General features: G+C 42.4%; 1 long non-coding RNA gene across 1 annotated transcript in view; it reads left to right on the top strand.

Annotated features, from left to right (window-relative positions):
• The window catches only part of LOC135527052 (uncharacterized), a 75,755-nt gene extending 74,414 nt beyond the window's left edge, over positions 1–1,341 (top strand). Inside the window, exon 4 of the long non-coding RNA XR_010453397.1 lies at positions 237–1,341. This is a non-coding gene — a long non-coding RNA (uncharacterized LOC135527052). The remainder of the gene's footprint in view (positions 1–236) is intronic.
• Positions 1,342–14,648: the final 13,307 nt, after the last annotated feature.

Genomic DNA, 14,648 nt, shown 5'->3' with positions numbered 1-14,648 from the left:
GGTGACGGTGGGGGAGGGGACTGAGAGGGGTTGGGGGTAGTGGGGTGGAAGCCCAGGGGTGACAGAGTAACCCTGACCCTGCAGTGGTGGGGTGGGGGAACCAGAGAGTTAGCCAGCCCAGCGGAGGGAGGGGGAGGGGGAGGGGGAGGGAGGCCTCGGCCCCATGGCCTGGCCCCCGCCTGGTCCCTCTGTCCTGGAGGCAGACTGAGACTGTGGGAATGTTTCCTCTCTAACAGGGCCAGCTGATCCCAGGGGAGCAGTTCCCCTTCCAGGAGCGACAGCAGCAGCTCTCCCACCCTCCTCATCTCAACTCAACACAGCATCACAGGCCTGGAAGAACCAGTTCAATCACCATCTAGATCACAATCACCATTGACTACGGGTCATCTTGAATTGAGGAGGCATTTCATTTTTCTAGAATAAAATATATATATATTTGGTTACTTCTTCCCATTCCAAATGAACTAATGACAGCTTAATTACTTTAAATAGTTTTTATCATTATGATAATATCAGTGCCACCAGTAGGTGTAGTAACACCAATGACAGTAACACCAATGATAAATTGGTAATTGAGGATTTTCTTAAATGGAGGCCACATATGCTCAAATCTAAGGTCATTAACCCTTTAAAGGTAATTTACAAAAGTTGTGATTAATCATTTTGCTCACAATTTAATTTCCCTTAATTTAAATTGGCTTACACCAATTACACTTTTTACTTAGAGACACCAAATTATCAATGGACTCCTCAAATGTATGACATACTAAAAGGGTGTAAAAAGCTAATAATTTTCTTTAAAGACCCGATAACAGTTTGCCACTGCAGGGAATGCTCAAGGTCCTTGTATATATTTATAATGACTGATTTTCAAGGTGGTAACACCAATGACATAAAACGTAGTGATACAGAACATATTATATTTGTAAAAAATAAAATTAAAAAAAGGTATTTTTTATAGCCTTTGTTTTTATTGATCTATACAATATATTAAATACTCTGTTTACTTTCTAACAATACAAATAATATATAGCTAACTTTAAATCTCCAAAACATGTCATTACAACTCATCAAGTACTTTAAACAATGCATGCACATACAGTTTTGCATTAAGAAGGACAACAACTATTTGTCATTTTAAAGTGTTTTTCATGGTCTCAATGGTGAGGGACACAAATGCCACTGTAAGTCAAGAATGACCCCTACAGCACAAGGATGGGATAGGGTTGCAGGTATTTGTCTGTTGGTATGACTTGTAACTTATGTATTCATGTGTACACACACATACACACACTCACTATAGTACTGTTGTGGTTGATGACAATAAATTCATCAGAAGTGTTTTTGTTCTTGTTTCAGATCAAATATCTCTGGTTCCCACCAATGAGAAACTCAAAAAGATGAGACAATGAATGTAATGCATTTTGTTATTGTTGTTGTGAGAAACCCCAACTCATCTCCTCCTCTAAAGGGGAAGTCTCACTCTTGTGCCACTGGTGTCGATCTCCCCTCACAGAGACGAGAGACGGACATGGCATCACTCAGTTCCCCCTCGGGCTGGACAACAGGCCTTATGTAAAGGAGCAGAGTGGTAGTTTTTCTGAGTGTGTGTGTGTGTTCACATGTGTGTGTGTGTCTACATACATGGTGGGGTAAGAGGTCTGTAAGCTGATCAGGCTGTGTAATGATGTGCTGTGATCATCAACTGTGTCTCATTTCAGAGAGAGAGAGAGAACTCCTGTCTTACTTCTCTGTCGGAAATATTTCACATATGAATCACCTACCGCCCCCACCTGTATTATCCACATCAGGATAGATGGAATAATTAATTACATTCTAAAGCCATTAAACATAGACAGAACAGTTATGCATTTTAATTATCATCATCCTTTTAAACATAATTCACATTTTAATTGATTTAGTTTCCATTACTTAAGTGTAGGAATAGTTTTCTTTTAAAAATACTTCCAGGTTTTGAACATTTCTGTCACATAAGACGTATGATGTGTATTGAAACCCCACTCCCATAACTCATTGGGGTGACAGTGCCAAACAGAGCCGAAGACACCACGGCTTGATAAGCAGGATATACGGTTACACCTGCCGATATGTAGATAAGATTACATTTAAGACAGAGGGATGAGTGGTGGAGGTGTAGGAGGTGGGTAAGAATGGGGGGATGGGGCCACTCAGTGATGCATGAAGAACAACATCCAGGCTAGGGTAAGGTTGGGGTTGGGGCCGGAGCTGGGCGGATGGCCAAGGGGTCGCGGGGTTGTGTTTACCTGTGGTAGGTATTTCCTCTGGGAGCTGATAAGACCGACGGAGGGGAAGTTCTGCGTTCCAGGTGAGTGCAGAGGGTCCTGCAAAACGACACCAAACACCACCAACCCCCAACCTATACCTACCTCTCAGACTCCACCCCTACACACACCCACACACAGATCCCGCCACTCCTCGACATTCTGACGCACACCTCACGCTCTGGCACGTTCGCTCACTCACCAAGACACATTAAACACACATGCCGGGCATGGTTTCTCGCAGTCATTCACACCCTCACTGACACACAGAGGCCACTCATGTTTAGTCAGCCATGTTATACTATGTCATACTGTAGCAATGGTAAAAAAGGCAATGTAATGGGATTGCATCTTTATAGGATATCCCATACAATTCACAGTATGCCATAATAAAGGTAGGATAGCTTATAGGTACAATCCACCGTTGCTACATTCATTTTGGACTCATAAAGGAATTATATACTGTATACCCATTGATTCTTGAAGAATATAACTTATTAAGGCCCAATGAGCTAGTTCAACTGTTGTACCCCATCAGAACCCAAAATAGAAGCTCATTTTACTCCAATGTTTGTAAAAAAGAAAATGTAAACAAACACTGTATAGTCTAAAAACATGGTTAAAACTATAATTTTGATACCACAGATGGTCAGTCCTTGTATCAATAACTTTGCCTATGAACTTGAGAGTGGTTACATTTCTCCAGCCCCGTCCCTCAGCTTTTACCAAAACAGTGGTGGGGTGGTCACTTTGTTATTGTTTCAACTGCGGATTGGTCTTTTTAAACTGCACGAGAAAGCTTCAACAATTCACAGTCTGACCCGTCGATTGAATAAAATACGTAGACATAAATGATGAATTCTTCCACCCTGCAGGAGTGTCATAGGATTAGGCAGCTGTGATACGGAGTCCCTCTTAGTTTGTTTGTTATGATTCTGTCTTCCCCTTCCTCACCTGGCCCAGCTCTGAGGCCCTCCCCCCAGGGTGCTGAGAGGAGTCAATGAGCTAGAACATGTTAACAAGGGAAGCCTAGACCAATGTACTGACAGTCATACAGAAAAGGCAGGGAGGAGGAAAGGGACACTATGACAAAGCATGGTGCAAGAAATTATGCAAGAAATGATAGGGCTGCCCTTTTGGAAGTTGAATGGTAATCAAATGGTCCATTAAATGTTGTGTACCTGTCCTTTGTTGTTGATGGAAACCACACAGTGGTGGCGCCCTGGTGTTTGTTTTTGCAGAGCTTGGTGACAGGACTGGAAGCTCAGGTTCCCATAATAAACCATTCTATCTGCCTATGACTAAACTTGACTACATTTAATTTCCTTGTTGTACCTCATATACTAGAATAGAGAACATGAGCTGGCGCACACACAGATTTATTTTTTTTGTGGAGGTGCTGACGAATGGCGAATAAACTCTTAACTATAAAAATAAACCGAGTCGCACACCCCATATACAGTATAAACTCCCAGTAATTTATTGGGTAAATCACCAACGTTTCGGCATCACTGTGCCTTCTTCAGGAGTTTATATTTGGAGTGTGCAACTGTCTTTATTTATTACATTTAAAAAAAAAGAATTGTTCATAGTACTTCATATACTACATAGAGCAAATTGGCCAATGTTGATCTTTTTCAGTTTAAAATTTCCTGTGTTGATTCTGGAGTTACATTCACTTTGTAAAATTTAAATGAACACTTAGTGGTGTATAAGGACCCACAGGTTTGGTGTTAATAACAGAGTTATCATTTTACACAGCCCCATCAAAACCACACCCATTATTAGCATATTTCGCAGCACGCAGCTGCAGGTAGATTGTTTTAGGTTGTTTTTAATATCTGTGCATGTTCATTGATTGATTAATTAATCTCACAATACACAAAGATAAATAACATTTAAAAAATAATTCAACGAATCCAATCAGTTAGTTACATTTATTGCACCCGTTACTGAAATGGTTGTTCTGGTTTAAATGGTTTAGGTAGTGGATTTTATGACATCTCCTAACCCTGACAGTCATTCTGAATGCAGGTTGTGGGTAAATATAACAATCCAACTTTTGGATATCCTAACTCTGGCTGGATTCCAATAGAAATTACACATCACTTTGCAAGCCAGCCTAATGTTATTTGCAGGCCCGATGTGGCCTGTAAACCAAGAGTTTCCTAACACCACTGGGTTAGGGTTAAACTACGCCATCAACTAGGTCAATAAGTAAGACCTTATTATATATGTCATGTATTGTAATAGCGTTTAATTTTAATGATAACCTTTACCCAGGAACTAATTTGGTGAATGCCACAGGTATTTAAAAGGAAAAAATTCAACAACCACATCTCTGTCTATAAATTACTCAAAAAGAAAAGGCCCCCTGAGAAATATGCAAATGAGGCTTTGTACCATACAGTTTTAAAACAACACCCAAAAATGATTTACTGTAACATTACAGGTGTTAATTTCTTACACTAAGAAAGTGTAACAGCATCAGCACTAAGTGAAGTGAGTCCAGTTTACTCTAAATCAAGTGTTGTGTTTTACACTGTATTACTCTACAATAGAGCTATGCAAACACCACAATCGAGTTCCTTTGAACACTTTAAGAGTAAAATGGGGAACGCTGCAACAAAGTTACATCTAAAACACTTTCAAAAGTGTTAATTTTACACCCGTACAGTGGGACTCATATATTCACTAAAAATAGTGTACATTTTACACTTTCAGAGTTGAATGTACACCATTGACTTTGCTATGCACCATCATTATAATACATCGTCCAAAGCAATATGTTTTCAACTTAGATTTCAAATGTTACGATATTGAGAATGAAATTAAAGTAGGCCCACACTCATGCAATGTGAAATGTTCTGTAAAAAAAAACAACTTTATTTCTGGATTTTGGAGGCATCGTGTGGGTTTATACGCTGGTGTGCCTGTGTGTTACTGTGTGTGTCAGCGTGACTGTTTTCTGCTAAGGAGATGAAAGTAGTGTATGAGGTAGGTGTGTAGTGGCACCCCCCACTCCTCTCCCCTCCACTCCTCCTCTCATCCTCCTGCGCTGCAGAAAGCCTCATTACTCTTAAGGAGCTGCTGAGGTAGCACACGGCTGCCATTGTAGCCAACCCAAACACGGGGCCCTATCCAATCCCTCTCCATCCTCCAGGCCCCCCACTTCAGCTCAGCCCCCGGACCAAATCCCATTTTCAGGCTCCACAGCTGCCCCTGTTCCCCTAGACCAGTTAGCCATGTCATTCTATGCGGCCCTTCAGGGTCGGGCACGGAGAAAACAGGCCCGTTTTGTTGCTTCGCTGTCTCTGATATGACTCCAGAAATGGAAATGAAGCCATGGATCTTCATTAGGAGAGGCAGGTGTCCACACGAAGCGGGTCCAGGTGAAGAAGGAGCAAGGAGGGCTGTGGAGGAGGGAGGCGTGGGTGGGTGGGGGGGGGGGTCCTTAGACCACCAGGCTGTCCCCCATACCCCTCCATCCCCCCCACACCGGGTCTCCGTAATGTACGTAATGCACCACCGCCTCTCTACCACCCCACCGCCCCCACCCAGCACTTAATTGCCCATGTAATGAGCTGCAGTGAATGGGATTACTTGTGTGGAAGCACTTGAGGAGCCTGTGCATTGGGGCACCTCCTGCAGGCCCTTAATCTCCAGGGTATACATTGAGGAGGAGGATGCTGTGTGTGTGTGTGTGTGTGTGTGTAGATGGATGGATCACAGGGCTAAAAGCTTACCTCCTCCTATGCATCTGGCCTGTTTGCCTTGGTCTGCCTCTCCTCTCCTCCCCCCTGAGCCTTTGTTTCCTAATTATTCACCTAGAGAGACGGCCTTCGTTTGAAACCTGTGGAGGCGGATGATGAGGCTCGTTGCTGACCCACGAATCACACAGAAGTATCCTAGAGCCTGAGAAGCCCTTTTGTGATGGGACACCTGTTCTTTTACCATCTCTACCCTGTTGTCTTGATCAAATCTTATTACCAACAGGAAATATGTCACATTTTATTTCTGTGGAACACTGTTGGTGATATCAACGTTCCAGAGTTTCATTTACCTCATTATGTACAGCTATATATATATATAAATAAAAGTGGCCTATGAATGGAGTCTTTTTTTAAATTTTAAGACTTGACTGGAATTAATGCTTGCTAGCAGTTGAATGGAGAAACTTTTTAAATGTGCTTTTCTCCAGATGGATGTCTTTGTGGAGGTGTGGTGCTGTTTGTGTGTGGGTCCCATTAACAATGATTCCATCCTGCAAATGATGTGAGTAAATTATTGTAAATCCCTACTCTCCTCTTCTCCGTCATCCCTCCTCTCCATGGAGTCCCGGCCAACTCCACTTCTCACGCTGTTTGGTGGTAAAATATTAGCCCCCTCAGTCCCGGTGTGGGGCGGCTGACAAATAGAGGGCCGTTGTCCCCCTTCTCTCTCAGGGCTTGGGGTTAATGATTGTTGTTCTGGGGGGTTAGAGCCTGGTGATAGGCCCTTTCTCCTGCACCCCAACAGATGTTGCTGGGATTTTAATGTGGTTATCAAATCAGAGTGCCCTCTGAGCCCTGGGAGTCCATTGTGTGCTGGTCACATTCCAGGGCCCTGCCGTGGCAACAGGGCATCCTAGGGGCCAAGCGGGGCTCCCGCTGAGTCTTCCAGCAGCCTTCAGCTCTGACAGGTCAGGGCAGCCCCTCTCCCACACCATGCCAGCTCCTCTACCCCCCCTCTACCCCTCTGTGTCATACAGAGCCCCACACATCCACCCTCTCCTCTCCCACACTAGCCCCTCTGTCACGGTAGTGATGAGTCTTTCTCACAAACAGCCCCACTCACTCACATTACCCCACCCACTGACACTCACAGCCCCTTCACGCACATACGCCCATTCCCAAAATCTATCACCCCCCCGCAAACACATTACTACTACAATGCTACACCACAACGCAAACATATACAGATTTTTTTTCCACAGCTTCACACTCCCCCATTCTCATAGTGTGCCAGTCACATAATAATTAAACAATCACTCAGTACAATACCCAACCTCACATCTATTAAGGCTATCCTAAAAGTGGATAGTCTGAATACAATATACTATAATCTTGGGGGAACAAACCTCCAGGCCTCTCCTGTTAGAGGACCTCTCCTCTACCTGATGCTGCTGTTGTTAATGTGAGATTTCCTTCTCCAGGGCCTATCATCTCTTAAGGAAGTGTCCCGTTACAACAGTGAATAACAGATTTGGGGCAAGTGGGAGCTTACACTGCCGCTACAGCTAAAAAAGGTCTGTATGCCCTCGGCACCTAGCCATGTAATAAAGTCTCCTGGGCTTTTTGCATAATGAAACAGACCTTTACCCAACACTCTATGTCAACAATGAGCACACTCTGTTGCCAGTATATGACAGTTCATTTGAAATTGTAAACAGCTTCAGTGTTCCGAGGTGTCACAGATACCTCACTGTGATGAATAGAGGCATGGCACCCATCTCACAGGCGATACTGGGGCCCTGGAGGGCGACCTGGGCTTTCAATCTCCTGCACTGCATCTACAGTATCAATGCCAGCAGCTGTGGGATTGTTTGTACACAGATGCGGGGATGCTTGATGATAATTGCCTCGCAGCTGCACTCCGGGCCTGGAGTCGGCTGGGTTTTTTCACACAGGCTCAGGCTCGTATTGTGTTTGGAGGCGTCCTTGCTCACGAGCAGGAATGTTGGAAACTGCCGTAATTAAAGTATTCTGTAACCCAATTAAGGGCCCTGCCCTTCAGCACCACAGTCTCAACCCCAGTCACAGTCCTACCTAGCCCCAGCAATGGTGACTCAAACCTGGGAGAGCTTTTAACCCTCTCTGTCCCCTCTAGTTTCCCAGGAACTCTCTTAGACCAGGGACTAAAGTGTTTAACTGGACTGGTTAGACTGAGAAAGGGAGAATTTTGTGGATTGAATGTGAAGGTGTAAGGGGTTTGAGGTGGAGAGAGAGAGAGGAGGACAGTGAAGTGGAATAAATGGGAATGGATGCTCTTTGGTGCAGGTCTGTGAACCAGGCTTCTATTCTGAGGTGACGGAGACACTCATTAGACCTATGATTTATTTGTCACAGAGTGTTATCGCCTCACAGTGCACAGAAGATGGATGGCTGACTATTACTTTGGTGAAAACCTCATATGCCCTCATCATTGGAAGGAAAAGAACAGTTTCGCAGTGTAAAATTGCATCAACAATTTCAAACACCCAAATATAAATGGAGTTTCTGAATTTGCTATTATTGAGGAAAAATCATTTGGAGTTAAACATGTAGCCACATTTCTAAATCTATTTCCAAAAGTTAAAATGGCCTTGTTGACATTCTCAATAGTATGACTAATATGTTTGGCAAAGAAATATACATTTGTTTGGTTATTTATGGGAATGGGAAACACAACTCATATCTTTTGTCCAAACCCACCCAAAGACTTGGGCTGGTTGCTGGGCAGTGTATCTGAGCACCAGGAACAATGAAAGGCTACAATAGATGTGCTCAATTAACTGTAGAACACTGCCATCAATTAAGACATCAATTACTAAATTGATTGATGAGGCCAAATGATCCGATTCATTTTATCCATCCAGCGTAAAAATTGGAAGCACCAATATGGGGAAATTAGTTGATGAATGTATTTAAGTATATGGAAATCTTTTGAGCCCAGCGAATGGTAATGTATACTGGTCTCTCTCTCTCTCCTTTGATTTTCTCAGCTCACAGTTCTGTAGGAAATTAGTTCTTGATAAAAACAACTCACAAATAATTTTCTAGCTCTCACACACACAGTCAGTTCCATAAGTGTTGCATTTTTAGGTGGTATTTGTTAAATTACACTATGATTGTTTAAAACTATTCTTCATTAGATTATACAAAAGTGTTCCTGCACACAGCTGTTTGAGAAGGTTTGAATCCTAAGTAACCTGCACATTGTTTGAAGTACAATAGACCAACATAGCTACTGTAGTAGGTCAAAGCTGTGTGCTGGAAAACCTTGGTAGAGCATGAGTGGAGTAGGCATTGTGATGCTCATGTGAATTTCCTTTCTTTTTTGGCTTTAAACCAATGCCTACTTCTCACTTAACATATTTTTTTTGCTTCTAATATCCATGGTTTTTACACCGGAAGGTGATTTTCTGTTGAAGGCGCATTATACAGTATTTCCACATACAAAGCCAGATTTTTTTGGAGCAACCAAAAGTCTGTCATTGGCAGTGTTTTTGTAATCTTTAATTCGGCCTCTACCAAAAGGTCTGGGCCTTAATGGCACAGGTGGTATGCTTGCATAACTGCAAGGGTTGCTGGTTTAAACTCTGGTCTGCTGGCTGTTGCCCTCTAATAGCTCAAATCAGTTTTGAACTAACTATTAAAGTATGTAAATAATTTATCATGCTTAGTCAAAAGGCATTGTCTGTAGTTTTCAAAATGTGAATAGCTCAATTGATTGCAACAGTCTTACATTGTCAAATGACTAAATTCCCATTGAAAGCAATGTAAAAGAAAACAGTTTTAAAGACATTGATTTTGAAGGTCGTATAGACAAAACAAAGATACCCCCATGTACAGTAGAGCTGCGTCTTTCTTGTGCCTTTTATAGCTTGTTACTAGTCTAAAGCATTGCAGAGTTCTGCATCCTATACATTTATATAATACCATTTTGGGGGGGGAAGTATCCCCCTCCACCCACTCTAGCAAGCATGGATTTTCACACTGCATTCAGTGCACAACCGAGGCGTTGTTTACACATCTTCTGTGTCAAGGTCAGCTGATGTTGTCTGGCTCTAGCTACCTAAGTAATTTGTGTAAAAACCTTCCATGGCCAAATATATGTAGCTACCTTTCTTTGCCAGTTAGCTAGCTAGGACCGATGGACTTCGAATATGCAAGCTAACATTAGCTATCTAACCTAAGCTAACTTTGCAGTCTTACGTTGGCTAACTTTACCTAGCTAGCTAACGTTTACTGGCTATCGTAGCAGCCAAGGGTGTTTGCTCGCTTATTTGTTTGTTCTCTGGTTACACACAAGTGTCTAGGTTACCTAGCTAATGAAAAGAAAAACATTCACTGGTTTATCAAATCGGAAACAGCTCAGTAATAACAAACAACCCATTTTGTTCATGTGAAGACAATTATCTGTATGCATTTATTGATTGACCTCAGCTTGACTCCAGTAGCCTTGGTTTGTTCTCAACCACTTCTTATGCTAGGTGCAGGTGGCCAGCTGTGTTATTGAGTTGCTGAGCAACCAAGTTGCTAGATAGAACCCTGCCCTGAGATTCGGCTGAAAAATGTTAGCATTATCAGAAATGCTAAGGTAACGCATCGTTGTTTCTTTCATCGTGGGGGTTACTTACAATCAAGTTGATTTGCGAAGTTTCATCGACATTGGCGTAATATTAGCTTAGATGTGATGGTAGGAAGATTGTAATTTAACATTGAGCTTCAACCTTAGCCTACTATAGTCACGCCTGTAATTTAACTGAAAAAATAGCAGCTCAAATTTTCATCTGCATTCATGTTACTCAGTTCTGTAACAATGGTCAGAACAATGTAGAAAAGAAGTCTTGAGCAACAGGCTTGTGTTTTATTCGTTCCATGTTGTTAGTGTGTAGAGGGATAATTGAACCGGCCTGCCACTATAGGATCTTTTTATACTCAGCATAATTCCGTCTGTATTCAGGCATTATCATGGTGTCAGGGACGGGACAATAGCACAATAAGGTCAATATAATGAAACTTAAAAACAATATGGTGTCATTCCTTTCATAAAACAGTGAGACACTCCCAATTCTCTGTCTTATTTCAGAGGCGGTGATATATGGAGTGTCTTTCAAAAAGGAATTATTAACAGTAGCTCTTGCTAACATGCTATTAGTGAAGGCGATGTTTGCAGAATTGTTTATCTTTATTCATTAAGAGTATTTGCCAATTAATCTACATATTTGTTAGAACAGCTTAAATTGAATCTCATCAAGTTTGATTTTAAAAAGTAAAGAATTTAATTTAATGTGTACAGCACATTTTAATTCAAAAACATGTACCCTGAAGTTTGCAAATTAATGTTTGCAGATTTAAAATAAATAATGTGAAAAAATATGTTTACATAGCTAATACCATCAACATAACACCACAATAACCTAAAATGTTTATGAAGTAAGTTTATAATTTTATATTTGCCATTAGTATTTGTTCATTCCAGCCCAGACCTATTAATTACATTTGCTGGGAAGACTTCATTGTTGTGTTATTTTTCATTTGCTGTTATTCTCACCACCAAACTGTGCCAAAATGTCATCCTCTTTTTTTGCCATTAGCAATTTGACAAATACCCCTTTTATAACACCCCCAAATCATTCTGCTTGACTTTCCCCAAGGCCTGAATTCAGTTATTGATTGCCTGTTCAGTTTCACTTGGAAAAGGTTGATAAAAGGCAGTTTTCACTTTCTCTATTGGATCTGACAGCTCCCTAACAGGAATAATGGAAAGCCCCCATTCACAGGCAAATCAAGCTAATTCAGCATGCCCCTTCACTCTCAATGGAGAAGTCACAGTCCTTCCCGGCCCATTCCATCACAAGCCTTCTTTCTTCACAAACCGTCAAATTTAGCACTACTCATGCTCTTTCTTAGCCTCTTTACCCCCACCATCAAATGAATAAATAGGTTGATTAATGTACACAAAGTCAGAAAGGAAACAAAATAGAAGCATAAAATCGGTTTGTTTTTATGTGTAATCTACTCTCACCGATTCAGCCTGCTCTTTCTGTCGGCTTTCAAGAGCAAGGTAGGGTGGAAAGTTTTATTCTCACACTTAACCTGGAAAATGTATTCAGATTACATTGATGTTAATTAAAAGCAATGCAATAGCTTCAAATGAGGTTAACTTGATAAAAAACACTATTGGACCTGAAAATGTAATGTCTCATTTGAGCTGCTGTCAGACAGACTCCCTGTGTGGGATGGAGGTTAATCTAGGCCCATTCTTCACCTTCAGTGTAATTAACTCTAATCCCTCTGTACAGTGCCTAGGTGAGAACACACAGGTGTGTGTGAGTGAGTGTCTGTGTATGGACATGAGCATATTTGTGTGAGTATGTGTATGTATGTGCATGTCTGTGTGTGTGTGTTTATGTCCTCACGTATGTGTGCGTATGGCGCCTAAATCAACAGGGAAAGGTGAATCCTAACCCCAGACAGACCCTGACACAGTGGAGTTAGTGTTGGGAGAAGATTAAATGTATCACAGGAAACTGTGGTTTAATCACACTCCAAGGTTCCTCTGAGCTCCACACAGTGGCAGCTCTGTGTGTTGCCATGCAGCATTATCCTGCCAGGAGGGCTGAGACGGGGACAGAGACAAACTTTGAGAACACACAATATTCTGTCTTATCTAGGAAACCCAGAAACTGAAATAATGTTGAACTGTACCAGAATAATATACATTTAAATACATTTGTGTTATATATCGAATCATCTAGTGAGTGATGTCTATTTCAATACATTTTCAGAGGGATAGTGGTCAGTGCCAACATGACGACTTGACAAGGAAAACTAAATGTTTCCAGACAGGACAGCTCTAATTCACAACTGAACAAAGTGGACATAAGATTACCCTATGACGTTGAGACCTTGGAAGAGGACATTGGAGGTGGATCAGGTTTATACCCATTTTACCCTTAAAAGAGAGATAGAGGAGATGAACATGATTTACCTTTATCCAACACATACAGACTGTGATTTATCCGCCAGAATCCATAAAAACAACCCAAGGGCTTCAACATCCAGCTCTGAATGCGCACTTGTTCCTGCTCTCAATTCGCCTTTCAGCCCCCACTAAAGAGACAAGGCCCAATCACAATATTGTCAAGGCTCTGTTGGTTTTCTGGTTCAAATCCTTGTTCACGCTGTTTGCTGAGTACTCATCTGCTGTGACAGCCTTCAGACAAACAGAGAGTCCTGAAAGAGGTCTTCCACAACCAGATCTTTCCTGCTGGGCAGTGGCTGAAACAGCCCTTTCTCTCTCCATCAAGTGGAACCCGGCCTATTGAGTTGGCCCCTGGGATCCCTCCATTGAGGCGGGCTATGGGACAGTGGTTTGCCCATCCGTGTCCCGGGCCGCCCGAGTTCTCCCAGAACACCTGTACACCTCAACCACCTCGTGGGAACCTCCCTCTCAGCCTGTTACACCTGAGCATACACAGGAAGACAGTACTGGTTAAATGTGGCAATGCTAAATGTTAATTAAGTTAAGCACGGAGGGTTTGGAGATGGGTTGTGTATGGCAATGTGATTTTTGAAGTTGATGTTGTTGTTTTTAGCACAGATGTAGTACTACATTTGGATAGTCCTACTTAAACCTTGTGCATTCAACGTTTACCGTTGTTAACACAACAACAACCAAACACCATGAACCAATGTCAGAACTCTCTCCCTCCCACACACCCTCCCCAGTCCCCATGCAGCCCGTCCCTCTAAATCTCCATGACACACTGCAGAGAAATGGCATCAATTAATCAGCATTCATAAACCGTTTACTTGAGCTCTCCTTTGTGCACTGCAGCCAGGCAGGGTCTAATCCAGACAGAGACCAGGCTGTTCTGCAGCTCTGCAGACAGCGCCACTCCACCTACTGTGGGAGAGAGATGGCCGGCTCCAGGCATAAGTGACATAAGCGGTCGCTTAGGGCCCCCGATCGCTAGGTGTCCCCCGACCCCCCCCCAAAAAACATGTTTTTAGGAAACCTTACTGTTACGAGTTAGAATAGTAGAATATACAAGGTGCAATTTCGAAATTTGGTTTGAGCGTCAGCAATTTTTCTCTTGCTATGTCAGTCACTGACAGTCACTCAATTAAGATAACACTTTTTAGATTGGTAAGTTAGTCTAGCCAGCTATCTAAACTAATCATCATGGTTGAATATCGACCAGGCATGCAGGGCACGTGCCCAGGGACCCTGACCTTCAGGGGGCCCCCATTGATCACTCTCACTCAGATATAATTAACACGGCTTGGCAAAAGTCTTGGCAAAATGTGTAGAATTGCAGGAAATTTGCTTTAAAACTGAACCAATTTCTCTACACTCCATGGCAAAATGGGTAGAATTGTAGGAAATTATCTTTAAAGCGCCAATGAAGTGTGTTTCTCTCTCCCGTCAAGAGGGGGGCCACTAAAATGTTTTGCTTTGCTGTCCCTTCACTAACAGTCTAAACCTTCCACCTCTCTTCTTCTTTTCTCTTCTCTACTCTCCTCTCTCACCATCTCCTTCCTGTGCCCTCACCACTCAGGAAGCACCATCTCCTAGAGAAGGGCTCTATCCTTC

Source organism: Oncorhynchus masou, chromosome 32 (genome assembly GCF_036934945.1).
Source record: "Oncorhynchus masou masou isolate Uvic2021 chromosome 32, UVic_Omas_1.1, whole genome shotgun sequence".
Lineage (NCBI taxonomy): Eukaryota > Metazoa > Chordata > Actinopteri > Salmoniformes > Salmonidae > Oncorhynchus > Oncorhynchus masou.
The sequence above is the reverse complement of the archived record's forward strand: the minus strand, read 5'-3'. Positions and strand labels throughout refer to the sequence as shown.